The 27724-nt window shown below is 36.2% G+C and overlaps 1 protein-coding gene across 1 annotated transcript in view; it reads right to left on the bottom strand.

The window, feature by feature from the left end:
• The window catches only part of FAT4 (FAT atypical cadherin 4), a 159637-nt gene that overhangs the window by 125490 nt on the left and 6423 nt on the right, over positions 1 to 27724 (bottom strand). The window lies entirely within an intron of this gene.

The following is a 27724-nucleotide window of genomic DNA, read 5'->3' as shown; positions in this document are numbered from 1 at the left end:
CATTAAATAAAGATGGAGTCAATTCCATCCATATATTTAATTCCAAATCGGTGGCACCAAGCTTGTGTTCATAAAATATCCAGTCCTAAAGTTGCCCATTCATATGATTCATTGTCCTTAAATATAAGTTCATTAAATAAAGATGGAGTCAAACAGGATTTTGAAAACAAGGTTTACTCCAATCTGACCAATATGACCATCCGGCTCTCTCATTGGCTCCTGAATGATTCCTGAGAAACCTGTCACTATGCCCATGCCTCTAATCCAATAATAATGATAATAATAATAATAATGATGATTTAAGGGTCCTTTCATTCCAACTTGTCAGAATGGGAAATATGATGAACCAGCCTGCCTTAAGGATCAGGCATTCTTCTTCAAATGGAATGGCCAGATGAATAGATACCTCAGAAGTTTTTCTGCTTAGTGTCTGTCCCCAGTGACATTAAATGGCTCACTGCAGAGCCCGAGGGGAGAGAACTTTCCAGGGAATCAGCGGGAGCTCTGTTTTCCTGTGGATGCCAGCCAGTGCCCATTTCTCCAAACATATACCGATCCAAGCCTTCCCGGAGGCCGGCTCTGGGGACAAAGGTGCTCCTCCAGAGCTGTGGCAGATGGGCACATTCGGGCTGAATGGGAAACACAGTGCACAAAAGTACAAACCACCAACTCGAAACTCTGGCTATACAGCACATCCTTCCTAGTCTTTCACTCCTCACAAAGACCAAACTGGGTTCTTTCTGCGGCCCACAGAAGCTAAGTCACTGACATAGATTTTTGAAAAAATCAGCATTAAGGAACAGGACTTTGAAAGAGCATCCAAAGAAAGTAGAATGAAGTTTTGATTTTTGTCCTTGGAAAATAAAGATAAAATTATAGTGATTATAGGGCTATGGTTTTCTCATGGTCTTTGAATTTACACGAGCACGTAGAGAAAAAGCTGCAAACCTCTCATCGTGTCGAGGGGAAAGAAAGAGAACACTAACTGTGACCAAAGATAAACACCACCAAGTTACTTCAGCATTCAACTGGCTCTAAAGCATGTGAAATGCTGGAATCAAAAAGGATTGCTCCTTTGTGTTCCTTCAGTGTGCTGTCCTACCCAAGAGAAGTCCTACTGTAAATGATTCACTCATGCGAAATGTGCATTTTTATGAAGTACCAGATCATCAGGCTCCACCAGATAGAAATTACATTTAAAAATTCAATTCATAAAAACCCGAGCCTAGTTACAAAATAAAGTTAATGTAATCAGTAAGTATCCGTTCACTATGCATGTCTGAAACTTCCCATTGAGTTTGGGGCCCTCAGAAAACACTGAATCGTAGTAAGCCAGATTTTAACCAGTTTTTATTGTGTTTCATCTCTGTAAAAATTAATAACAGTTATGTGTTGCTTTTTTCTGAACTGAGCCTTTGTGCTTCTTTGTAGTATTTGAATCTAGTTTATGTGACATGTAAATGTCAAACAAAGTGACAATATTCTAAATGAATTTATTATGTTCCAAAATGCACTGTTGGCATATGTGAAAGTTTAAAAGCGGACATATATGTTCAATCATGCCATGGCATGTATTATAGATATAATTCTGTGTGTGTTATTCGCCTGCTGAAGTCCCTGCCAATCTCTCTGGGTGTGAAATTAACCTAGAATGCAAGAACTTCAGTGCAGTAAGCCCAATATACCATCTCTGACTGTGGGAGCACAAGACCATTTGTGGAAGGGTGTGCAAGCCATTCCCAAAGTAATTTAAACCTCTTTTAAAACTATCGTGCAACACATTTTACCTCTTGTGTTATTGAGGTAATTTAATCTGTAACATGTGTGAATATATAATAGAATGTTATAGAACATTACTTTTCCTAAATACATCCCTTTTAAGCTGCAAGCGTTAGCCATTACCTTTCATAGACTGGGAATTGTGGTGGGTGAGGGGGACTTGCCAGTATGTGCAACACTTGAAATCATTTTATAAACTTTACCAAAAAGTGCCTCTTTCATTTTTCTTCTCTTGAGTCCTAACTTTTATAATTTCATTATACTCTTCTAAACTCCTCTGCATAATTTATGTTCCTTTCTCAGTATCATTGCATCTTTCTCAATTAAAGCAACCAAAGTTATATACAACATCTCTAATGCAGAGATTCATGATTACCTATATGAGGACTTATTTCATTTCTAATATTTTTCCTGGAATTTTGGAAAATAACTATTTTCAGAAAAATATCTATAGAACACCCATATTCTACCATGTTTTTTAGTAGCCTAAAAAGACATAAATACATCTTCAGTTTTCACATAGATGTGATAATTTTGAGGTAAATTAATGCCTTACTTCAATACAAGTAAAATATAGCATTGCCAACATGATTTTGGCTGAGTTTCTGCAGGTAGACAGCATTGTATGGTTCTATGTTTGAATATTTACTTAGATCATCTGTACATATTCTGATTATTACTTCATGGACCCATACAATAGAAAAACAGCCCTACCAGTTGTAACTAGCTTAAGAATATAATTTTCACATTAATTAATTTTCTCCCACTCCAGTCCTGTGATGTTTATTCACTTCCTCAATAAATCATTATTGATTCCCTCTAGCTGTTGGGCATTGGACTTAGCTCAGGGCATACAGTGATATGCAGAACAAACAAGTACAGAAAGGACCCTCATCTTTCCAAAGTGTGCTCCTACTGCAGATGTGGGTACTTGATGTTTTGCTATGATGTTCCTTGGACTTTGATGTTATGTAATTATTGGGCCATTTTATAGTAGCAAAGGATATACCCCAATTTATGTGATAAATAATTATTTCCCTAAGTGTGTTGTGTACAATTTAGAAACCACTACATTAGATGTCCTGCTATACTAACTAAATAAGGGTAAACCCTAAATAGGTAAGGTAGGTATTAACATAATTATTTTAGGGATAAAAAAAAGGAAGGTCAGAAATATTTAACAACTTTCTTAAAGTCATAGAGCTAGTTCAGGAGTTGAGAAATGTAAACTTTGAATCCTGATTCCACAAACTCCAAAATTTATGAACTTTTTACATCATTGAACATGGTTGTGTTATAATTCTTCTCAACTCTAAAATTTCCAAGTAATAGGTGCAAAGGTTATTGTGCATCAGTGTATAATTATGATAAAATTGCCAACTCTTAACAGCTGGTAAACCCAATTAAAATGGCTAAATTAATTTGTTAAATACCCAAATCCAAAAGTCAATAAATTTTCAGTCATAAATCCCACAAGTTCAATGATTATAAAGTTTGGGGTCTTTTCAAAATTTGAAGAAGTCTGTATTAAAATCAACTCAGCATTTTAAGTAAGCTATTTATTTGAGAAAAATAAATGTGATTATTACTTCAGTCAGGTGAACAATGGATTCAAACCCCAATGGAAATATAATAAAGTGAGTATTCTTACAAATTGTACTTATTAATAGTATTTACTCATGTTTAATATTAATGCTATATATTTCAATATATATGTTCAAATTATATATCACATATATTTTCAAACATATAAATTAATTTCTCTTTTCAAAAATAAATGTTTTTGGCTTGGTGTGAGCAGCTTTGTCTTTAAATATCAAAAAACTGAAGAGTTACTGGTAAAATAGAGGTAATTCTAGAAAATTGATTTTTTTCCACTGGAAGTGTAATTGACATTTACTTTTACTTCTAAAAATATTTGTGGAGGGCGCCTGGCTAGCTCAGTCGGTAGAGCATGAGACTCTTAAAAATATTTGTGGATGTTACTATACTGACTTTTATCTTTCTTCTTTTACCTTTTTTGTGTCATTTTAAATTAGTACCATTACTTAGCTGGTCTTTCTATCTGTATGTCTCTGTCTTTACATATAAAATAGTTAGGTCACATGATTGAAATATATATATATAGAGAGAGATAACATATATCGTGTATATTATGTATCTGTGTGATATAAGCTATATTTAGTTGGTAATATAAATCTATGGTTAATGTTCATTAATTAAAACCATGGAACCAAAGGTAAAGCATTCCTCATCAGCTATTCTCACAAAATATCAGTTAAAACCCCCTTTATTCTTTTACCAGTTTTTAGAAAACTACTTCATTAAAAATAAATATTCATTTTCATCACGGCACAATACACATTATTACTCATTAAAAATGCAACAAATATCTATGTTCACTGTCAGCCACTTGTTTCTCCATTACCTTGTCATAATTTATTGATGTTCTCACTTGTTAAACAATAGCACTTATTAAGTTCCCAGTGGATATATTGATATTTTTGGTGTCAGATCCTGCCTACATAATAGCATTTCTGTTAGGTTTCCTTACAATTAATTCATAGAAAATATCCATGGGTTATATTTTTAAAAAATAATACCTTCTAAAACTCACCAAGCAATAACTAAATGCCAAACCATAGTTTTTTATATAATTGTAAATATATTAAAAATACACAAATTTATTGCTATTAAGATTTTTTAAAAAGACATGAAAGGCTACAAATCCATTTTGTTTGTTGGTGTTTTTGTTATGCCGCGACTAACAGTGAGGCACCTCTCAGGCTCCTGCTTTCTTAGGGCATTTGCAACTAATCGCTCTCACCTTATTTTCTTCAGAGTCTAAGTGCTTCTACTCATGAGAGCCACTGAATTATTACTTAAATATTTCTCTTAGCACAGCATAGACTTGATTTAGAGGAAAGGGTAACACTTTCATAAGCACTACAGAGGAGAAGTCAGTCAGCTTCAAAACACAAGGACCACTGTTCCTATTCACAGCTTTGTTTTAAATCTTCCCTTGTTTTCCCCATCAAACCATGGCACAATGCTGCTCCCCTCCCAAACTCGCCTGTCAATACAAGGTTGTTGGGCCGCTGAATATGCGAGCAGGCTCCAGTCAGGCTTCCCATGAAAATCAAGTCAATGACCTGGCTCTTTGGCTTCTTGTGAACCAAAAGACAACCATAATTTTTCAACCTTCCCATTCTCACGTGTTGTAAATGTTCACTCAAGTCCACAATCTAATACAAAATGCATTAATTCCTCCAAAGTGAGTCCACCGTGCATGATTTAATTATAGCCAATTGGACATACTTACCCTTTACTTAAAAAAAAAATCAATGATATAGTTCTAAGGAATTTTTCATTCAATAGTTTTGCAATATCCTTATTATCTAATCATATGGAAGAAAATTAGGTTTTGTTCTACTGGTTTGTTTAAAAAATATATATAGTTTTATCCACCAGCTTTTATCCTCAAAGATCCAAGTTTAGTCAAGTGGCTTCTCTATTTCCCAACACTCACTCACTGTACCCCAACCTGAGAAACAAAAAAAGAAGGAAAACACTGCTACCACTTTTATCTTAATCCCTCACATTTGCAGTCTGCATTAAGTCAGATTTACAAAATTACACACAGTTTTCCAAGATTTGCATTTAAAAGATTGTATACAAGCTTCAATACAGGTTGCTTTTCCGTGACCATAGAAACATCAGAAAAGTTGGAAAATTCAGTCCACTGAACTTCAAATGACTTTATTAAAGTGTCACTAATCAGAGTTAAAAGACACAAGGTTTTAGTGTTTGGGCTAACAAAGTGAATAACTCTCAAAGTCTAATGACCTACTAACAGCATTACTTAAAATTTAAAAAAAAAAAGAAGAAGTCTGGTTGAAAGCAAATTAAATAAGAAAACCTCAATTGCTTTCCCCAGAAGATTGATCTCATCCAGATAAGGGCAGCTCAGCTGACCTGTGACACTGAATACTGCGCTCTCTGGCTAGGCCGCTGGGAAAATCTGCCTGGTTAACATTTAAAGCACTATGTGTATAGAGTTGCTTAAAATACAGATGTTGCTAATTCTTTAAGGATGAATCTATAACTCCATTTATAGCTAGCAATGTAAGTTATATACTAGTAAACTACAACCCCTCTATAACTCTGAGTGTACTCTAATTTGATTGTAAGCCAAAAAGAAATTCCAACATGCAAATGCCAGTCAAAGCTCATTAATATTGCATGCCAGAACAACAGGAGAAAGAAAAATCATTAAGTTCTACTAAAAGTCTAGCTATAGGTTTGAGAGATAAGAATTTTTTTAAAGGTTTGTTTTCTCCTACTAATAGGAAAGTGAAGGAAAAAAAATAACACATGCATTATGTATTACTTTTCTTTTTTGTGGTACCCAAGGTAATCTTTAAGATGAGCTTTATTTCAATGGTTATAATAACAACATTAACAAAATACCAGAAAAAAAATTAAAGGAAAATAATAACTTAGTAAAATGAAAGCAATATGTATTACTATCACCACTCTTCCCTTTTCTCCCCAATGCCTCTTAAGAGTTCCTTAGACATTTCTCTCTGGCCTTGAGCAGAAGGGCACCCGGGGAAGAAACCTAATGTATAGCCCAACAATTCCCTCCAGTGAATTCATTCTCTCAGCATTTACTGATCCCTGCCATGTGTGGACACCACTACAGGCACTGAAGACGCAGGACAGGTGAGAAATGGACCAAGCACAACGAAGTCAGAATCAGGTGGGCAAGACTGTTGGAAATGCAAGTAGTGTAAGTCACTGTGGGAAGTTTACATTGGTGCTGTGAAGAAAATATTAAGATATTGAGGAGAAGGGGATAATTAATTTTACCAGGAAGACAGCTGAGATTGTTTTCCCCATAGGGTTGTTCTTAACCTAAAGGTAACACCACCCATCAGCTGGACCATACAAAGAGCAACAGTAGCAAGTAGATATTCCCAAACTGGGACTGGAGTTTAGGGTTTGCTCTGGAAATTTCTGAAGATGAAAACTCTAATGGAGTATCTCCACATCAAGTTTTAAGTGCTAGCCATTAAATTAGACAAATAACTTCAGAATTTTTTTAATATTTAAAGGAATATTCAGAGTAAATAAGTAAATATATATACATATGCATATATTTACCCATTTTTAAAGTTAATGGATATGTGAATATCTATTTGTGTGTGTGTGTATGTGTGAGAAAGAGAGAGAGAGAGAGAGAGAGAGAGAGAGAGAGAGAGAACAATTTGACTAACAAATTTTGGACACTGCCCTTGTTACTGGTAGTGGCAGCCTAAAATAAACTTCCTAAGAAAAGAAATATTTTGCAAGTGTAATGAGATGATTTATAACACAGATAAAAATGTGTTGCCTGATACAAGAAGCAGAAAAACAAAAAATGACACTACAGCTATCATTCAATAATACATCTAATGGTCACAGATGAAACTTAACAACCTAAAGCATAATAGAAGCCATAAAATGTAAAAATACAAAATCCTGATATTTTAGTATGAAAAAAACTAAGAGAAACTTTTCACAGATTAAATTAAAATTGGTGTATGCGAAACTGTTCTAAATATATATAACATACCTCACACTCTCAATATTAAAAATACAATTTTAGTTTGTTTTTAAAAATGTAGATATATTTACATTAAAACTCAAAGCGCACTATAAAATTACATAAAATATATCATATAACTATTTAATAAATTACTCAAATATTTTAATTAGAAGCCAATTCTTAGTCAATGCATTTACTGTAGGTAAAAACAAATAAAAGTATATTTTGCATTGTTTAAATTGTATTTGCTAATTTTTCTACCAAATCAATCTGTTTCTCATACAAACATAATTAAAGTAACTCAGAAATTCTCATAACACTTTGTTTTAGAATGATTAACCAACTAACTATAAAATCTCACTACAATTATAATTATTGGTTAACTTAATGGATACCCTTCATAAGATAAACTACCTATTAATTATTATAGACACCATACAATAGGTTTTATGAACAAATATCATGGCATTTTAAAAATATGTGGTTTTACTCTTTTATTCAGAATATATGTGTCGGTCAATGAAAGGGAGCTCAGATAAGCCAATAAAGATCCAAATAATTAAATTCATTCACTTTCTAGCAGGTTTTCAGGGTTTTGCTTATAATTCTAAAATTGTTTTTTCATGTTTTTGTTGGTGTGACAATTTTGCCCAGCCCTGTGTATATAAAACCATCTGATTTAGTTGATTGTGGAGATTTGCATGTGTCCTGGACAAGACATAACAAAAATCTATACCTCTGGTGACTATGGTTTTTATTTTGACTGTAAATAATAAATTTATGAATTTATTTATAAAGGACAATTTCATATTTCATAGTATAAAAGCTGTTTTTTTAATCACTTGAATGGTAAGATTTAGTATTGTTGAGCTTAATAAAAATTTTATTCTCAAAAATACCTTTATATAAACTACTTCATATTGGTAAGACCAGATCTGTTTGATGCTTTAAGTTTATCAACACCAATCACCATGTTGAAATTTTAGAAGTCTATAGACCAAAAGCAAGAATTATCTTACAGTACTCTATAATGTGTTTCATAAAATCACTCATGTAATATTCATTCATTCATCATTCTTTCAACAACTTTCAATAATGCCAAGATCATTTCTTACTATAGGGAAATTTATATTTTGTATCATTTGCTGAATTAGTGAAGCATGCTTTGCAATATTTCCTGTCACCTTTGTTCATAGAACCTCAAAGATGTCATTTTGCTTAACTGTATGTATTCATTTTATAAAACGAAGGAATGAATGGACATTTGGAGAATCATTAATCTTCCGTATATGAGGGAAAGCCACACATAGTCTCAATAAATCAATGTCTTTGGAAGACACAAAAGCTTTCTGGTTTAATTCAAAATCCTTTATTTAAAATGCCAAATGTCTTTATATCATGCAGACGTGCTCCAGATGGCTAGGCACATGTTTCAATTAGGCTGAATTATAATTTTTTGAAGGGTTCTCTCACTCTGCTACATAGAAACTCTGCTATCCACAGCTACTGACTGTCTATTGGGTGCTGCAGGTAACACTCCTTGGCTTTCTAAATCTCTAAAGACACCGTTAGTAACATTAAGTCAGAACTTTAAAATGATATTGAACACCCGAGGGACCCATAATTTTTTAAAGTTCTATTAATTACTAATCAATTTTCTTGTACGTGATATTGGTATCCCTCCCATGATTTTACTTCTCAGAAGACTACAGAAATAAGTAACACTTTGGGACTCTAGGCTAATATTAATTCCACAGTTATAGAACTACAGTAAGAAAACTAAGAGGCCTTACTCAAATCAATGAAATCCGTAATATATCATATACTATTAAATACAAATCTCTAATATTAGCATAAATTCCTATATATCTACTGCCTCAGGTCATCTCATTTACTCTTAAAAAACACACCAGCCCATACATTCTGTTCTAAGCAAAATATCCTTATTTTAGTTCCTTTGCAATATACTCTCCTAGGAATGTCTCATAGAGCCTCTCCTTGTACTTGAATACCAGAGAGTTCTTTCATGTTGTCCTTTTCCCCTCTGTATTTCTCAGAAACATTGCTTTTCCTAAGAAGAATTAAACACTTGAAGTTTGACTTATACCAACAAAAATCTATTGTTTTCCTCTTCTTTTTAAATATATAATACATGTAAAAATAAAGTTATCCTGTGAGATGTAATTTCTGGGAATACAGTGAGGGGTGCTGAAGGCTAGATAGCTATGTATAATACACTAATATGATCAATTAATCAATACACAGGGTAGAATATATTTTTATTTATTTCTACTTATATTTCATTATTTCACTAGCTACTACATATACTAGTACTTGTCATAGTTGGTCAACTATTACCAAAATATCCCAGTATTTTTGAGTAGCCATCAAATTAGAAAAAGTAACTGTCCATTTGGCTCCATGCATTGGTCCTGCTGCTATTGCTACCATTGCTATTACTTTAGAACAAGGACTACACATTTGCAAACATGTGATTAATCTCTTATATAAAACCTAGCCTAGTAAAGAATGGTTTCTTGTAGTGAGGTCTGCGAGCCATTTGCATGAGAATCCTTGAGGGACCTGCTAAAATGACAGGTTTGAAGGGCCTTCCTTGAATCTTCTGAAAAATAATCTGCATTTTTAAAAAAGCTTCAACACAAGGAATTCTCACATGTGTTAAGTTTTGAGAACTAATCAAACTATAATATGTCACCATATAAAAACTGAATATTTTTAAAAGTTTAAATTCTGCTTAAATTAAATATCTACAAAATAGGAACAATAAATCTTGTTTCCAAGCATTCTCATATTTTGTATGGGTCAGAGATATTTTAAAACATATTTTTTCCCAATTCATCATTTGGTTAAAATCCTACTTTTTAAATCAAACTATTTTTTTATAACTCACCCCCAAAAGGACTTAAATTGATATCCTTAAAACTGTCTATGATATTATACATAAACTTATACCAATGCTATATCATGCACAGTGAAAATAACAATTACTTCATTTAAAGTTCCCAAACTGACATCTTTATTTGAAACTTTAACCAGAATGTGCTATTGGTGGGCATGAGATTTGGAGTTAGGCCTGGGCCCCAATCTCAGCTCTATGCTTTGCTAATTGTATGACCCAAAGGGAGCAAATTTATCCTCCCTAAGCCTGAGTTTTCTCACCTGTAAAATAGCAATTTCATAGCATCATTTTGAGATTTGAATTATAAAGCACAAATAGCCATCTGTTCCTCATAAATAGATCCTATTGTGTTAGGGGTAATTGCTATTATTGTTTAAAAAGTATTTAAGAACCATGCTGTTATTGTTCAATAACTATTACCAGGGATGGAAATAATGTTGAGGACATCAATAAATCTATTTCCTGACCAATATGTACAAATACATCATCCAATGGAAACATGCATGGAGGGCAAGGGTAGCTTTCAGGGAGGAATGCATAGTGGGACTGAGACGCAGCCTCAGAACCCTAGCTTGTCTCCGGGATGAGCCCAAGGTGGGCCTACATGCAACCAAACTCCACTTAGTTACATAGTGATAGCTCATATCCAAGATTCTGAAATGAAGGAGACAACACAGGAAGGTATTGTTTTACAGATGTTTTTTCAGAATATACACCAAGAAAATTATTTCACTTAAAATCATTTAAAATATGAAGATATCCCAGCTGGCATGGCTCAGTGGTTGAGCATCCATCTATGAACCAAGAGGTCACAGTTAGATTCCTGGTCAGAGCACGTGCCCAGGTTTTGGATTCAATCCCCTGTGTGGGGCATGCCGAAAGCAGCTGATCAATGATTCTCTCTCATCATTGATGTTTCTCTCTCTCTCTCCCTCTTCCCTTCCTCTCTGAAATCAATAAAAATATTAAATAAATAAATAAGTAAATAAAATATCCAGAAAACCCCTTAGGAAGTACAAAGCTTGAGTAGGATAAATAATCTCAATGGTGTAAAACTGGTTACTATGACCAACTGGTAAAGTTTTTATCATCATAGCGATCTTCTACCTTTCCTGATAAATGATGTATGCGATGTTTGTGTTCCTATTAGACTATCTCCTGAAGGCATGAATCTGGAAAATGCAAATTTGCATCCCCACTCCTAAACACCAGGTCTAGCACATTGAATACTGGGATGAAAGCAGAGGATGGAAAGTCAAAACAAAGGTCAGAAAATTGTTCACAATAAAAAATAAGAACAAGGTCCTAGCACTTATCTTTCCTAATTTAGAAGTCCTTGGTTACTGCCTAAGTGACAACATGCAGAAACAAGATTTTAGCAAGGGAAACATTCATATCTGAGCAAACGGCCACGAAAAAGATTAACATCTCTTCTGCTCTACGTCCGTCTTCTGTCTCAGAAAAAAACCGGAAATCCTAGGGAGGTTGAATTCTCTACTGGGAGACACTGCAAGAAATCTCTCAAACGCTTCTCATTGAAAGGCAAGTCTGAAAAGATGGAGTGTCACTTATGCAGCTCTCAGTGTTGTGGCCTTGCTATCTTGCCTGATCAAAGGCACCATCTACGCTAATGAAAAAGGCGAGAGGAAAGTGAACTAATACTTTGCGTAAAGCCACAATGCTGCCAATGATCAGACATTAAAGGTCTGTCTGTACTAAATGTTTCTAAGATGATATTGAACTGAAATAAAGATCTTTTAGAGCCTAAATATGTTGAAGTCAATTTCTGACATACTTATTAACAAATCCTCACCCTATCTTTCAATAAAGTTTTTCTTTTTATTGTTTTCTCTAGGTAAACTGCCTATATTTTAAATGACTTCAGTGTTTGATACTCTTATCAGGACATAGTCTACAAATTGCATAATACTTATCTGGCTTTGCATTATACTAAGATTCAAAATAGAATCCTGCAATTTAGTTAAATCATGTGTTGAAAATTGCATCCATTTCCCAGTCCTAGTTATGCCTTTTGGCTCACTAGTCACTGTCATTTAAAAATTATTTTTCTACCTGACACAGCATAATGAGGAAAATTACCACAGAGGCATTTTGTTAATGTGTTTCCTCAGTAATTTCTTTAAAATCAGGAAATAGAATTTGTAAGTGGTTTTGTTTCCCATCTACATGGTATTAGAAATGTCATCACAATTTCTGCATGAACAGTAGCTATTTACATGCCCGGTAACTGTTTACATTTTTTTTAATCATTGCCTTCTGGACCACACATGGAGTAACTGAATGCAGCATCAATAAAAGTAAACCAAACAGCCTTTTCAGAAAATGTGCAGTGCCATGCGTACCGAACATTTTCATCACGACACTTACTCAGTGGTTGGAATTCTCTCCCTGGAATAGATGAAGGCACTGCAGTTCAGAGAGTTTAGCTTATGCTTGAAGGTCACACAGTGTGAAAGGGTAGAGCCAGGATTTGAACACAATTATTCTGACTTCAAAATTTCTGTTTATTTCAGTATTTAACTGTGCATTGCACAACTGCGCTCAACATTATGAACACCGAGCTCCTTCAGAAAGTGAATACGCGTTAACTCCTATCATTGAGGTGGGAGAAAAATTGCATTTAGGATAAATTAAGTTTATGAAAATAGAATTTAAATTATAGTTTCACTTCTTCATATGTATGCTCTGTGCATTATAACATATTATTGACTAATGCAATGCATTTACTTAGGCCATTTTTTTCCAAATAGTATTTGAAGTAGGAGGTAGAGACAAGCTAAGAAGTAAATATACAATGAGATTTATTCAGTTTTAAACACATATAACTAACACTTCTCTCCTGGAAAATCCCCTCTACTAATACCAACACTGCCCAATAGCAACCCTGACCCACCCTCCACTCTCTAGTATCTATGACCAATTAATTTTTTTAAACAAAAATAAATTCTCTGAATGGTTGCTAAGCAACAAAAATTCTTCATCCAAGTATAAACAGACTCATGCACAGACAGAAAAGTGCTGAGAAGAAAATACAATAATCAACAGCTCCATGTGCTATGGCCAACTGTGTTCAGTCTGACCCAAAATGTTGGTAATCCTGTACTGTCCCTCCCATCACAAACTACCTTGTCCTGTAAAGAAAAGCTCTACTCCCACTTCCTTCATTTTCCAGCAAATCAGGGGGCATGTGATGCTCTAACTCTGCCAGGTTCTGGACTTGAAGTACTAAGGATTCATTACTAACTCATAACTGGTTACAACCTCAATGAACAGATAACTTTTCCTATTTTGTTATGCAAAGTCATAAAATATTAAGATGGCTTGCATCACAGGCAGTTTTGCCCACTTAGTCATACTTGTGAATTAGGATCTTAATCTTTTTAGTAGAGAATTTACCATCTTTAAAAAAGCAGACAATGAGTCAAATTTTGCTAGCAATTGAAGGACTGCCATGCCATTACTGGGGAGGGAAAATGCCACAATAAAAGCAATATAATCAATTTAAGTAACATTTAGGAACTCCAAATTATGTTTCTAAGAAATGGTCACAATCTAAGACACAGATTGCTAGATTTGAGTCAAATGTTTTAGCCAATTGCCCAAAATTAACCAATTTTGCCTCTAAAAAAATTCAAGTAAGGTCTCCTCATGGATTAAGCTAAAATTTTACTGAAAACCCCCTACAGTCTGGTTTCCCTGTGATGTGCTGCAGATATGCTAATGTGAAAACCTCAACAGAATTGTTCTTTGTGTGGTTGTAAAATATTAACCCACCACATAAAATAAAACCAAGCGTGAGCACTTTACCATGGGGAGTCTCTTTTGATCCATAAATAAATTATCTGCTAGAATTGCAATTTTACAATTTGTCATAAACCCACACTGAAAGACAAAGGTGTCACAAGAAAGAGATGTTAAAAATCTGTCATACTAGTGAGGGTACCAATGAAAGAATCATCACTTAAGAATACATCTCTTTCGAGCATCTGTAAGGGACAAATTCCTCTTAGGTCCCTTGGGTTAAGAAAATCTGTATTTTTTTCATTAACTCACTTATGCATGGATGTGTTTGTTTAGTCTTAGGACACCATGACTTACATACCTGCTCTGACTTTCTCTGTTTGATTTGGTCTTTAGAAAGCCAAATATAAAACTCTGAGGGCTGCTTAAGCCATACATTTATGTACACCAATATTATATATCCAGGATTATTTTATAGCTACACCTATTTTTACTTCCTAGAGATTCATTTAACTATTTGATCCTTTCAAGGTATATATACTCTTGTAACCTGTTTCACATCCACTGTAGAATGAAATGGATGTATATATAATATCAATGGTAAGCATTTTGACTAAAGAACAAAGTGTTACAGACTATAGAACACTATAGCAAGCAGAAGGAAAGTCCATCCCCTTTGCATATTTGGTTATTATGAAATTTTCAGTAAGTAATAAAAACTTTTTGGGAAAGGTTTTAATTATTAACTATAAGGCTCTCACTGAAGAAGTTACCGGAATTTATGTGTTTTGTAAAAAACAGAGTCCTTTGGAAGAAAACATAGTTTTACCTTAATTTCACTAGGCCAATTTGACTTCAATTATAAGAAGTACATTAAGTAGTGAATAATACAAAAAAAATATTTTCAAAATAGGTTCACGGGTAAACACACAACTTCGAGGGAGTCAATATTACATTATTATCAGTGGAAATTGAGAGACAACATTCCCCATGTAAATCAGAGGTAAGGTTTCAACATTAAACACCTGAAAATCCTAATATTTGAATTTGATTATTTCGTAAGCAACTAAGCTTTCAACAAAGTAGTTTCTAGATTCATAAGTTACTTTCCTTAAGTAATTATAAGTATTAATTGAATTATCTCAACAATAAAATGGTGCAAAATGATGGGTAAATAGCATCAACTTAATCACAGAATGGGCATGGGGTTTAATGTCAAGTATGCTGACCCAGAAAAACTTGGATGTTGGTCTAGATGTGTGACCACACATCAATCATGAAATTCTCTGATGCCTTTTTCTTAAAAGGAAAAAAAAATATCCAACTTACCTCCTTACAGATTCAGGGAAATGAAGAAGGAGGAAGAGGAGGAGGGGATGGAGGAACAGGAGGTAGAAGAGGAGGAGATGATGAGAATGAAAGGAAGAAGAAGAGGAGGAGAAGGAGATGATGAAGAAGATGAGAGGAAGAAGAAGAGGAGGAGTAGATGATGAGGATGAGAGGAAGAAGGGGAGGAGGAGGAGATGATGAGGATGAGAGGAAGAAGGGGAGGAGGAGGAGGAGATGATGAGGATGAGAGGAAGAAGGGGAGGAGGAGGAGGAGATGATGATGAGGATGAGAGGAAGAAGGGGAGGAGGAGGAGGAGGAGGAGGAGATGATGAGGATGAGAGGAAGAAGAAGAGGAGGAGGAGATGATGAGAATGAGAAGGAAGAGAAGGAGGAGGAGGAGGAAGGAGTTCTAAAATACTTTGGAAATAGAAAGTGTTTTTCATGATAATAATTCTATGCATGTCTGAACTTTGGAGAAAACAGTAGGAAACTAACAAACTTCACTGAGTACCTTTTCTTTCTTTTTTCCCTCTCAATTAGTTATGAAATTGGTACTGTCATTCCCATTTTACAGACAAGGAGACTGAGATTCTGCAAATAGCTGCAATATGTTTGAATCAAGCTTCTTCCAAACCAAAAGAATATACTCTTTCAACTGAACTTTAGTCAGGATAAATTTTTAAACAATATTTTCTTTGCTGAATTTTATTAATCAAGTTTACTACTATTATTGATGTTAAATATTGAGCCAAGATAGTAAATTAGAAAAAAGAAATGACAGTACTTCAATTTATCAATCTTGAAAGTAGTAATTTTTTTAAATGTCTATGTTCTCTCCTTTTTGCTGAAGAGAAACATGGTTTACAACAGGTCGAGACTTGCTCTCTAAAGCAAAATTAGGTAGGCTCTAACAAAATAAGACAGGGTCATGGTGTAACATGCATTATTATATATACTCTGAATGTTCTACTTTACCAAGATAGCTGTATAGTAAGCATTAGCGGCAACACTGAAGATTTCTGGAGACTGGATTGCAAGGCTGCTAGCCAGTGTAGGCACGCAGCCACCGTCATTTTATCCAGGAAAATCAGTCTTTGCCACTTAACTAGCTTCACAAATTTCAGAAGAAGCTCCACAGCTTGCCTTGAAAAATGACAAATGACTCTTTTCCTTCAGTATGTATCACTGCCTGAATTCCTGGCCCCTCGGCAGCGTATCTGCAGCGTGTTCAACAGTGACTCCTTAGCTTATCAAACATAAGCTTACTGAGTGTGAGCCCTGAGCCAGCCCTATTGTAGGTGCTGGGAATACAGCAGTAATAAACAGATGGAAACCTCTCCCCTCATGAATCATATATTTCAGAGGAAAGATGGACCATAAACAAAATAAAGGAGTAACACATGTGTTATGTTGGATGATGACAGAGAGTAAAGAGAAGCAAAAAGAAAGAAAAAATGGAAGATTGAGGGAGGGACTTTGCAAGGTGACTTTGAGAAAAGGTGAGGGAAGCAAGAAGAGGGCAGGCCAGGCCAAGAGCACAGCCAGCATGGACAGCCGAAGCAGGAGCCCTCCCTGTTTTATGATCAGGTAAGGGACAGCCAGGAGGAAAGAAAAGTAACTGACAAGAGAGGTCACAGTGAGCCTTACAGATCAATGTAAATTCTGGCTTTTACCATGAGAGAAATGGAAAGCCATGGGCAAATGAGTGAAATAATCTGACTCTAGCTGCTGGACTAGACGGAAGAGGTCAGGACAGAAGCAGGGAAGTCACTTCATTCATTCATTCATGCATGCAATCGATCATTCAACAAAAATTTATTCTCTGCCTACTATGTTCCAAGTAATCTTCTAGGCTCTTGAGGTACATCAGTGAACAAGGCAGATAAATCTACCTGCCCTGGTGAATTCCATTCTAGTGGGAGGAAGACAGAAAACATAATCAGAATTATAGATCAGTAAATTATATTATACATACTAATATATATCTAATGTGTATCTATTATTTAAAGTGATGAGATTGGTTGAGCTCCTCAGTGGAATAGTGTAAATAAGAAAGAGAAGAATTTCAAAAACTGATTTCCTGGGCATTCCAACATTTAACATTTGGGGAGATGAGAACCTGTAGGAGGCTGGTAAACATTACCCTGGAGGAATATGAAAAACTGAAACAGGGAAATGGAGATTGGGAAGGATTAGGGCGTGGGTACAGTAATAAGTTAGTAAAGGAAGAGTGATTCTCACTTAGAATATGAAATATATAAAAAAATTATATTCAGACACATTAGAAAAAAAAATAAACACTTGAAGCACAAGAGGAAATTATCCCAATAGATGTCTGAAGGAAAATGTTTTATGCTAGGGAAAAGCCAGGAACAAGAGCTCTGAGGCAGATGTGTGCCTAGAAAGTTCTGGGAAAAGTAAGAGGCCAGTGTGTGTAAAGCCAATAAACAAAAAAGGAGAACAGTAGGAAAGGATGTTAGAATCAATATGAAGGGAGAGATGATGGGGTCTTAGACCAAGGCAGTAACAGTGGAAATGATGAGAAATTGTCATTTTCTGGATATATTTTTAATAAAGAGCCAAGATTCACTGATAGATTGTACAAAGGTGTGAAAGTGAGGAGTCAAAGAGGACTCCAAGTTTTTCGGCCTGTGCAATTTGGAGACTGGGATTGCCATCAAGTGAGAAGGAGATGGCTGAGGTGGGGTAGGTTTTTATTGGGGAAGATATCAGAAGCTCAGATTTTGGAATGTTAATGCAAAACATCTATGAAGAAGCTAATTAAACATAATGAGTAAGTGGTTAGTTATAAGAATATGGAATACAGGAGAGATAGATGGGCCAGAGACAAAATTCTAGTCATCAGTATATATGTTGTTTAAAACCATGAGATTGAGATCCTCCAGGAAATAAGTATAGGTTAAAAAAAGTTTCAAGAACTGATTCCAGGAACTGTCCAACATTTAGAATTTGAGAAGATGTAGAGAATCTGGTAAAGAAGACTGAGAAGAAATTGGTCTAAGAAAAAAGGTAAAAATCCTGAGTATGATGACGTAAAAGCATTACAGAGTATGATGACTTAGAAGTGTGTGTCCATGGGCATTAAGAACTGACCCTGGATATAGAAACTTGGCTGTCAGGGTGATCTTGACAAGAGCAATGTCATTGGAGCTACAAAACCAAGCCTGATGGGGGTGGAGTTAAGAGATAATGAGAAGAAAGAAGGCAGGAATAGGCAACTCCTTTAAGAAATTTTACTGAAAAGGGAAGAAAATAAATGAGGCAGTAATTAGAAGACTGAAAATATATTTCTTCTTCAAGTTTAAGAAATTAAAGTGAAGAACTGACTAATTATAGATCTACTTTTTTAAGCCTAACCTAACTAAAGGTTCGGGAAGCCACCCACTGCCGATACTATCATGAGAATGCACCAAGGAATGCGGAAGGCCGATGGACCTTGGGTGTTAGCAGGGTTAACACCGAGCACCATTGTTCCTTTTGAGATAGCGGTGGCTCGACACAATTTCCTGACCTGATAGCCTCAAATGGACCTTACTGATCTTTACTGATCTTTATTGATCATAGAGATGGTCTGTCTGCTACCTGTTTGCTGTGCTTTACTGAGGGCAAGATGTGTATTTAAAACTGAATAAAAAGCAGAGAAGGCCAGGTTTCAGTGAGCCTCTCCAAGAGAGAGGTCTCCACCTGGCCCCCCATGCCTTCTAAATTCATATTTCTTGTACAGTATTTTCATTTGTGCATCAGGCCCTCCTTCAGATCCTGAACCCTAGCCATGAAGGTTGTGAAATAAAGGCTGATAGGGACCTAAAGTAATCCTACCACTGGGTCATTATCTAAATTTTACTTGACACTATATTACTTTAGTCACCATTATGAAGAAACAGAAATACAAAATCAACATTTTACACAGTAAAAATTGTATGCCTGTAAGAGTACAGAAAATATCAACCACCCTTATCACATGTAGTGTTACTCAGTGCTGTGTTGGGATCAAATGTACATAGTCTAAAGACAAACTACTGAGTTCATATCTTGCGTCCTCCCTAAACCAGCTCCACAAACTTAACCTCCATTAGTCTCAATATTCTCATTTGTCAAAGGATGTGAGGTCATATGTCATCCAGGATTATTGTGAAGGCAAGTCAATGCCAGGTGCTTACCAGTGTTTGACATAATGTAAGTACTTTAAATATGTCAGAATCCATAAATGATAAAAAAACATTTCAGAAAAATGTCAAATAATCTGAAAGAAATGATTAGTAACAATTAAATTGATTCCCTACTGCCAGTCGTCAAGTGTGGTTTGTAAATGTCTTTCAACATTTCTTCAATATCTATAGAGTTAGTTTTTGCTTCCTGATTGTTTCTTAAATGCATGTCTGGAAACTAAAGAAGCTGTATCCCTAGAGCCAAATCTTCATTAATACATATACACTATCTGCCAATTAGGTTATGTTTCATGTTCATAACTTTATCAACCTATTTTTTTCTCAAAATATTAACACCAGGGATAATCCAGCAGTCTTTGTATAATGGTTGCACACATGTTAATATATGATATTATATATCAACTAGAAGGCCTATTGCATGAAGAGATTCGTGCAATAGGCCTTCCCTTCCCTTGGCTGCTGGCCTCTGGCACCCAGGTTTGCCTCTGGCACCCAGGACCCAGGCCTTGGCTCTGGCCAGGCTCCAGCCGGAGCCTGCCCTGGAGCCATCAGGCTTCGCTGCTCTGGCCCCAGGGCCGTCAGGCTTCACTCCGCTGGGCCGTCAGGCTTCGCTCCACCACTTGGAGCCTATGTATACAAATTAACCACCATCTTTGTTGGGTTAATTTGCATACTCTCCTGATTGGCTGGTTAGGGTGGCAAAGGTACAGTCAATTTACATGTTTGTCTATTATTAGGTAAGATACTATATATTAACATAATATAGTACATGTATTTTATAAAGGATATTTGTCTAATAGGATTTTTTTTCACTTGTCTGAATTCCTCATACTCTCTGCTCCTTATTTAATGTGCAACTGCAATTGGTCTCTGTTGTCACAGAGTACTTGAAGCCTGAAAGTACTAGAAAATATTGAACATATTCTGTATTTAGGAGACTTTAAGGAACTTTTTAATTCATCTTGGCCCATATAATTTGCCTATTATTCTTTTCTTATTTCCACTCACAGCTCTAATTCAGAATAGTTTCAGGGTATCATAAAGAGCTGAGCCCTAGATTTATTAATTCTTGGAACAGCAGATTCACCTCAGGGCCTGTGGAATTCTTTATAGTCGCTAACTCAACAGTCCTCACTACTAATGAGGTCTGTGGGCAGTTTTTCACTGTAATGATGACAAAGTGCAAGATGCAGACAATGAAATGAAAAATTGATTCCACAAAATGCTAAGTACATAAATATTTTTCAAAACTAGTTGCCTCAACATTTAATGGAATAATATAGGATTAAAATGATTAGGGCTTTAACAAAGGCAAAAAACAAACCAATAACTTCATCAGAAGATAAATTATGTCTATGAAATCAATTACCAAACTGAGAGACCAAATCAAACATCCTGAGCCATTTACAAAGTATGCAGCATGAGCTTAATTGGCCATCAATATTCCTGTTTGTAGTATCCACTTGTACATGTCTTGAAAACTTATACAGCCCTTTGAGTCCTTTTAAGTATTTTGTTTAATGAATTTAAAAACATACCAATCGGAAGAAAATATCAGAAATAATCACAGGTTATTTTTAAAAAATTCTATTCTGGAGATCGAGAGAGGAAGCAATAAAATGTTTTCTCTTTTTAATATAATCTCCACACTCCATCCACTCCAACTTCAACATTATTTCTTAAAAGAGTAAGGTTTATCATCTGAAAATCCATAATTGCATTCTCCCCCTTCATAAATTACAGCTTCCAAATTGCACAGCATCGTGGAGCAGGAGAGGCCGGCAAACCTGTGCTCTTCATCTGCTTCTCGTTCCCCGCTTCATGGTCTCACCCTCTTCCCTGCTCCAGAACCACACCCAGAGCCACTCTGCCATGGGGATGGTCACTGCCACCACGAACTGACCCATAAACGTGTACAGCATCTGCCAATGGCCCTGACTGAGGCAGGCAACACTCATGTATCCCTTAGTTCAGACAATACATAATACTACTTGTCAAAGACTTTTCAACAGCCAACAAGGGTGTGCAAACAAGATTGGTAAAAGCATACATATATGCTCATATCAACATACTGAAGAGTCCTGCTTGTAATAAAACCACAGATGGCCCTGGGTTTTTTTTAGTAGTAGCTGGGAGTACAAATAATGGACTTATATAAGTCTGAGCATTGTTTTCCTTTCTATCTATCCAAACTTAAGCAAGTAATTTTTTAATTTCATTAAATTTATTAGAGTGACATCTATATATATAAAAAGCCAGTGACCAGAACACCATAATGACCGGAACAACTGAAACAACTGGTCGCTATGATGCCCACTGCAGCCAGCGAACCGACACAATCGGGGGTGGGGCCAGCCCACCAACTTCCTGTGGCCCCTCCACCCAGCTGGCCCTGACCCCAATGAGCCCCCACCACCATGATTGGCCTGCAGCGCCCCCCACCAAGCTGGCCCCACCACCGATCACCCCCCTTACCCCAATAGGGGGCGGGACTGGATGGCCAACCTTCTGCAGCCCCTACCTCCAGCTGGCCCCACCCCAGATCAGCCCCCCCACACACACCAATTAGGGGCAGGGCTGGCCAGCCAACTGCCTGTGGCCCCTCCCCCTGGCTGGGCCTGCCCCCAATTGGCCCCCCCACCCCGATTGGCCCATGGCTCCTTCCCCAGCCAGCTCCACCCCCAATTGGTCCCCCCCACTTTGATCAGGGGCAAGGCCAGCAGCTACCACCTGCAGCCCCTCCCCCTTGATTGACACACACACACACAAATCAGGGGCAGGGCCAGTTGGCCAACCTCTTATGCACCACCCCCCCAGCCACTGACACCTAATCAGCCCCCCCACCCATTTGGGGGCAGGGATGGCTGACCCACCACCCACAGTCCCTCCCCATGGCCAGCACCACCCCCAATTGGCCCCCCACCCCAATCTATGGTGGGGCCCACCAGCCAATTGCCCACGGCCTCTCCCCCCTGGCTGGCCTGGCCCTGATTGGGCCCTGATCGGGACCAGGCTGGACAGCCAACCTCCCGCCGTCTCCTCCTCCCAACAGGCCCGGACGCTACCCATGCATGAATCTGTGCACTGGGCCTTTAGCTGGTTAATGAAATTATACAGGTTTCAAGTGTACATTTCTATAATACATCATCTGTATATTGCATTGTGTGCCCACCACCCAAAGTCAAATCTTCTTCTGTCACTATATATTTGACCCCCTGTAGCCTTTAACTTTTCTGAGACTGTTTCCACAGCTATGAAGTGGGAATGATTATTACTAGTGTTGTCATGAGGCTCAAATGATAAAAACCCTATAAAAGCACTTAGCAATACTTGATACATTTTATTATTTTATTATTATTTTATTATTATTATAATATTAGTATATATTCAGTTCTGTTGCTTATATTTTGCCTGTGATGGATGATAGACAAGATACACAGACATTTAATCTAAGATGCACTAACTCTGATTCTAAACCCTCTGGGAGAAAATCATTTCCAAATTTGGTAGTCAGCACTGATCTCACAAAAGTCTCCATCCCTTCTCTTAGAAATCTTGATGTTTTCATTGTGAAAATAAGTTATGATCCTATTGTTAAAACTCATTTCTGATCTTTAATGAATTCTATTCCACTTACACTAGAATATTTCTACTAGTGTGGTTTTTATTTGTTTTTTACTGCATTGCAATGCACTGTATAACATGGGCTCCATCCTAGAGTGCCATTAAAGAGAACTGGGGAATCGAAACTGTCCTCATCATAATGAAAAACACTGTCTGTCTTGTTCACTGTGTTGACACTTACACCAGAGGTGCAAACGCCGTGGTGGGTAAGACTGTTGCCTGAGCACAAATCAAAACAGCAGCTCCCAAGTACCCAGCAATAATTGTATTCTGCACTGCTAGGCACTCACAGCAAAAATAATGTGCCAGTTCCACTTAAATACTGTAGAAAACTCCTTGAAAAAAATAGTAAAATTATGAATTTTATTAACGCTGGACCCTTAAATCTCTAGGTCTTTTCACTATTCTTGTGACAAACACTGAAATGTGCACAGAGAACCAGTGATCTGTCCCTAAGCACTGCCGCTGTCTCACAGCAAAGCAAATGGGCAGCTGTTTGAGTTGCGAGCTGAACTAGCTGCCTTATATATGGAATGTGACTTTTACTTGAAAGGACAACAGACAGAGAAACTATGTTTTTTTAGACTTAGTATCTGGCCAACAGTTTTTTTGCTGGGTTTGTTTGAAAATGAACAAAGGGAACCTGGCACTTCAAGGAAAGCAACTAACAATATATGTTACTAATGATAAAACTTGCGCTGTCAAGTGAAAATTCAAATTCCGGAAACCTTCTAACCATCACTCTGAGGTTGAGAGCCAATACACTTAAAGACACTTAAATTATTATCCTTATCACGTATACCAATATTTTCCAAATAACCAATGCCTGATATTTCCAAGTCATGCATAGGTAAATATCCATTCAGAATACAAGTAGATCGACATTTTTTTTTTTGTAACAAATTATGAATAGTTCACTGACAGGGTTTCAGACTCCACAATGCAAGTCAGTTTTTTTAAAAAATGCCACTTGCGGAGTTCTGGTGTGTATCAAAGGAAAGTTGACAGTAATCTAAAAAGGATATCAAAGTATCTCTCCCTTATCCAACTGCATATCTCTGATTCAGGATTGGTTCTTTTCACATGCTTCAACCAAAACAACATTTTTTGCAATAGGCTGAAGGAGAATTGAGAATCTAGCTGTCATCTCTTAAGCCAGATATTAAAGAGATCTATGAAAATGTAAAATAATGTCTCTTTTTTTCATTATTCTTCATTTTGGCAAAATAAAGTTTTATTTAATACAATAAAATTAAAATGTTATAGGTTTAATGTGATTTTTACATGAATTAATACTTTAACTTTTTCTCAATTTTAATGTTCTAATGGTAACTATCAATAAATAAGACACACCTAAGCAAATGCTCTTTTGGGGATCCTTGGGGTCCTGAGACCAACAAATCTGAGAACTGGGACCTGGACACAGACAAAATTTCTTTCCATTTAAACCCTAAGTTCCATGTGAGATCACCCGCTTAAGTTCCTCTTTTCCTTTCTGAGTTTTCTGACAATTCTCAATTCACTTGTAGATCAGAGACAATTGGTGTGCCCTGGTCCTTAGTGCAGTTAATGGTCAAGATCAAATTTATTGACTTCTTCCATTCCCCCAGCTTATCTCGGTTAATTTATTTCTGAGGCACAAGAACACACGTTCTGGATTCAGTTCTTCTACCATCTCATTCAGCAAACATGTGCGGAGCACCTACTATACACCAGGCATCAGACTAGGCTCTGAGATCAAAACGCTCAATGAAACTAAGCTTCTGACCTCGAAGAGGTCCAACCCAGCTCCTCAGCTGCATGTTCCCTTGCAACACATATTAAAAGAGAAATGCTTATTGATGTTCTACACGTCTCCATTGTTTGTTGAACCTAGAAAAATGATTGAAAATTTATATGAGCTATTTTAACCTCATCTAGACTCTTCTGAGAATGTAAAGGCACAAAATAAAAAGATAATAAACCTTATGTCGGCAATCCAAAGTCATCCTTCTGAGACACTCTTATTCAGGTCAAAATGTTAGCTATGCGAGTAGGGTAAATGAAGGCACACAACTGGACAGATCTTTGGAATGAGCAAAATCAGAGCCTCAGTCCCCATCCCTGCTCCACACACATCAGAGCTGGACAAAGAATGCAGATGAAATCATTTCTCTTTTACCCACTGACCCTCTGCTTGCCCATGGAATGTGGTCAGCCATGACTCTAGCCAGAAACCTGAGTAAGCAACCCAGATGCCTATCAGTGTACATGAATAAATGTTTTAAAATACATTGGAATGAAGTTTGCACTTGGAAACAAACAACTGAAAAATCACCTCTGACAACCAGAAGTAATTTATAACTTCTCTTTGCAGAATCATGGTAAATTAATTGTTTCAGCAGAAGGAAAAAGTATTTTGTTGCATATACTTAAAAGATACAACCAATAATAATATGAAATTCTAGCTCCCAACTACTGCTTTCAATATTCTTTGGGGAAGCACATTTGCTTTTAATTTTAGGAGTGGTTGGACCTTGGGAACTCAAACTTGGTTTACAATTTCAGCACTTTCGTTCACAGAAGACACCCTGACAAACAATTTTTCTTCTTATAAAACAATCAGTGTAAGGACTTCTCCTAGATTTTTTAATAAACAGGGTACAGTAAATATGAATAACTTTTCATATGGGTGTTACTGAGGTTTAAAAAAGCAACAAACATATTATTCCCTATTACTAACAAAATGATTTCTAATTATTTTTTAATCTGCAGACCTATTACAGAGACAGCACTACTTAATAAATTTAATCTAAAACAATCTTTATATATCCAATGAGTAAATAATAAGGCAAACCTTCTAATGATAACAATGGACATTTATTCTCATTCTCTATATTCTCTAATAAGTGTAATATACTGAATCAACAAACAACAACAAATAATATCATTTGTCTTATAGTTTAACAAGTTCACCTAAAGTCTATCTTTAATAACTATTTCAGTCTTCAAACTAATGCAATCTCTTCATCTAAGTAGTGATTCCAAAAAAGGAAGGAAGAGACAGGGAGAGGATTTAGGGGAGGAATATACCAAATCAAAATAAAATTACATAAATCAAGGCCCGAGTCAAATCAAATAGCTCAACATATAAGACTTATGTTAAGATCTTTAAAAAACTAATTAGGTAAAAGAGGACATTTGGGTTAGAAGTCCCTTCAGGGCTATGTGTAAAAGAAAAAAAACCTGAATTCCACTTAGGATTATATCTTTGAGAATTATATCTCTATTAAGAAATATATCTCTAATTATATCTCTCATATCCTCTAGGCCATGAATTTGCTGCTCCATCCATTGAACAGACAGAGCTACCTATTATGAAAAAAAAAAATCACACAGGATTCAAAAAGACGATAATAATAAATGAGCATTTTAAATGAAAAAAACCCTCACCTTCCCCAAATAGAAAAGAAAGCAAGAAAACAAATACATGAGCCTCAATCTCACAAGCATGTTTTGTCTGGTTTACAGCCAAATATCACAAACCACATTTGATATTTTGTGTTTTTGGCTGAGTGGCATCAGAATGACTTTGAGGGGAGTGAGGAGGGACAGAAAGAACTTGGAAAATGGCAAACAAGGGCTTTCGAGAGCACAGCTATATCATTTCTGGTAGATATCAAGACAACATTGGCAGTAGTTCAATTGAAAAAACAAATCAATGATACACAGAGGTAGTATCCTAAAATATAACCCAGGGAAGGCCAAGCTTGGAATTCTCTTGGCTTATACTGTGAAACCAACTTCTCACCTGTCAGCAGACAGAACAACGTGTACCTACACTAGGGTATTGAACAACACAGTCTTGTCTCAAGAAACAGCCTCTAATCTCTGATCATTCACAGCACATTACATGTTTTAGGTTAAGAAGGTAAAGAAAGGATTGCCCTAAGTCAAAAGACAGTGCCTAAAATGTGAAGGCAGATGAAATCAGGAATCTCCTTGAACTTGGCTTGGCACATTGAAATTAGTCACTGTCTATAAAGAAACTGCTAAGGCTGCTGAGGATGTGAAAGTTAATACTGCCCTCCATGGCCACGCCCCCTAGACAGCTAGGCTGTAATGCTGATTTCTACCAAAGTTCTTAATTTTGGAACAGAAAATTCTTAAGTCTGAAATCACCCATTCTCTAGTAGGCTTCCTTACTGAGAGGTGTTTAGTTTAGTGCTGGGATTCCGCTTATGTAATTGGATGTGGGATTTTTTTGGTGTTTTTTTTTAGGGGGGCGGGGGCACTTCAGAAATGGCTAAAGATTTCTCCCTAGCCTACACATATACATTTGACTTCTATGAGGTGTACTATAAAGTAAAAACTGTTCATTGTTTAGTTTTGACCAGGATCAAAGCTAGATTTTATATAATTCTTGTTAGCCTTTGTGCCAGAACATTTTTATATACTCCTGTCAGTAAAATCAATTATCAACAATACAGGTAAATAATTATGGAAAGTAATATAAAGAACAGCGATCTTCCTAAAAAACATAGCAACAA

This window comes from Myotis myotis, unplaced genomic scaffold (genome assembly GCF_014108235.1).
Source record: "Myotis myotis isolate mMyoMyo1 unplaced genomic scaffold, mMyoMyo1.p scaffold_m19_p_6, whole genome shotgun sequence".
NCBI lineage: Eukaryota > Metazoa > Chordata > Mammalia > Chiroptera > Vespertilionidae > Myotis > Myotis myotis.
Note: the sequence above shows the minus strand (reverse complement) of the source record. Positions and strands in the feature narration are given on the sequence as shown.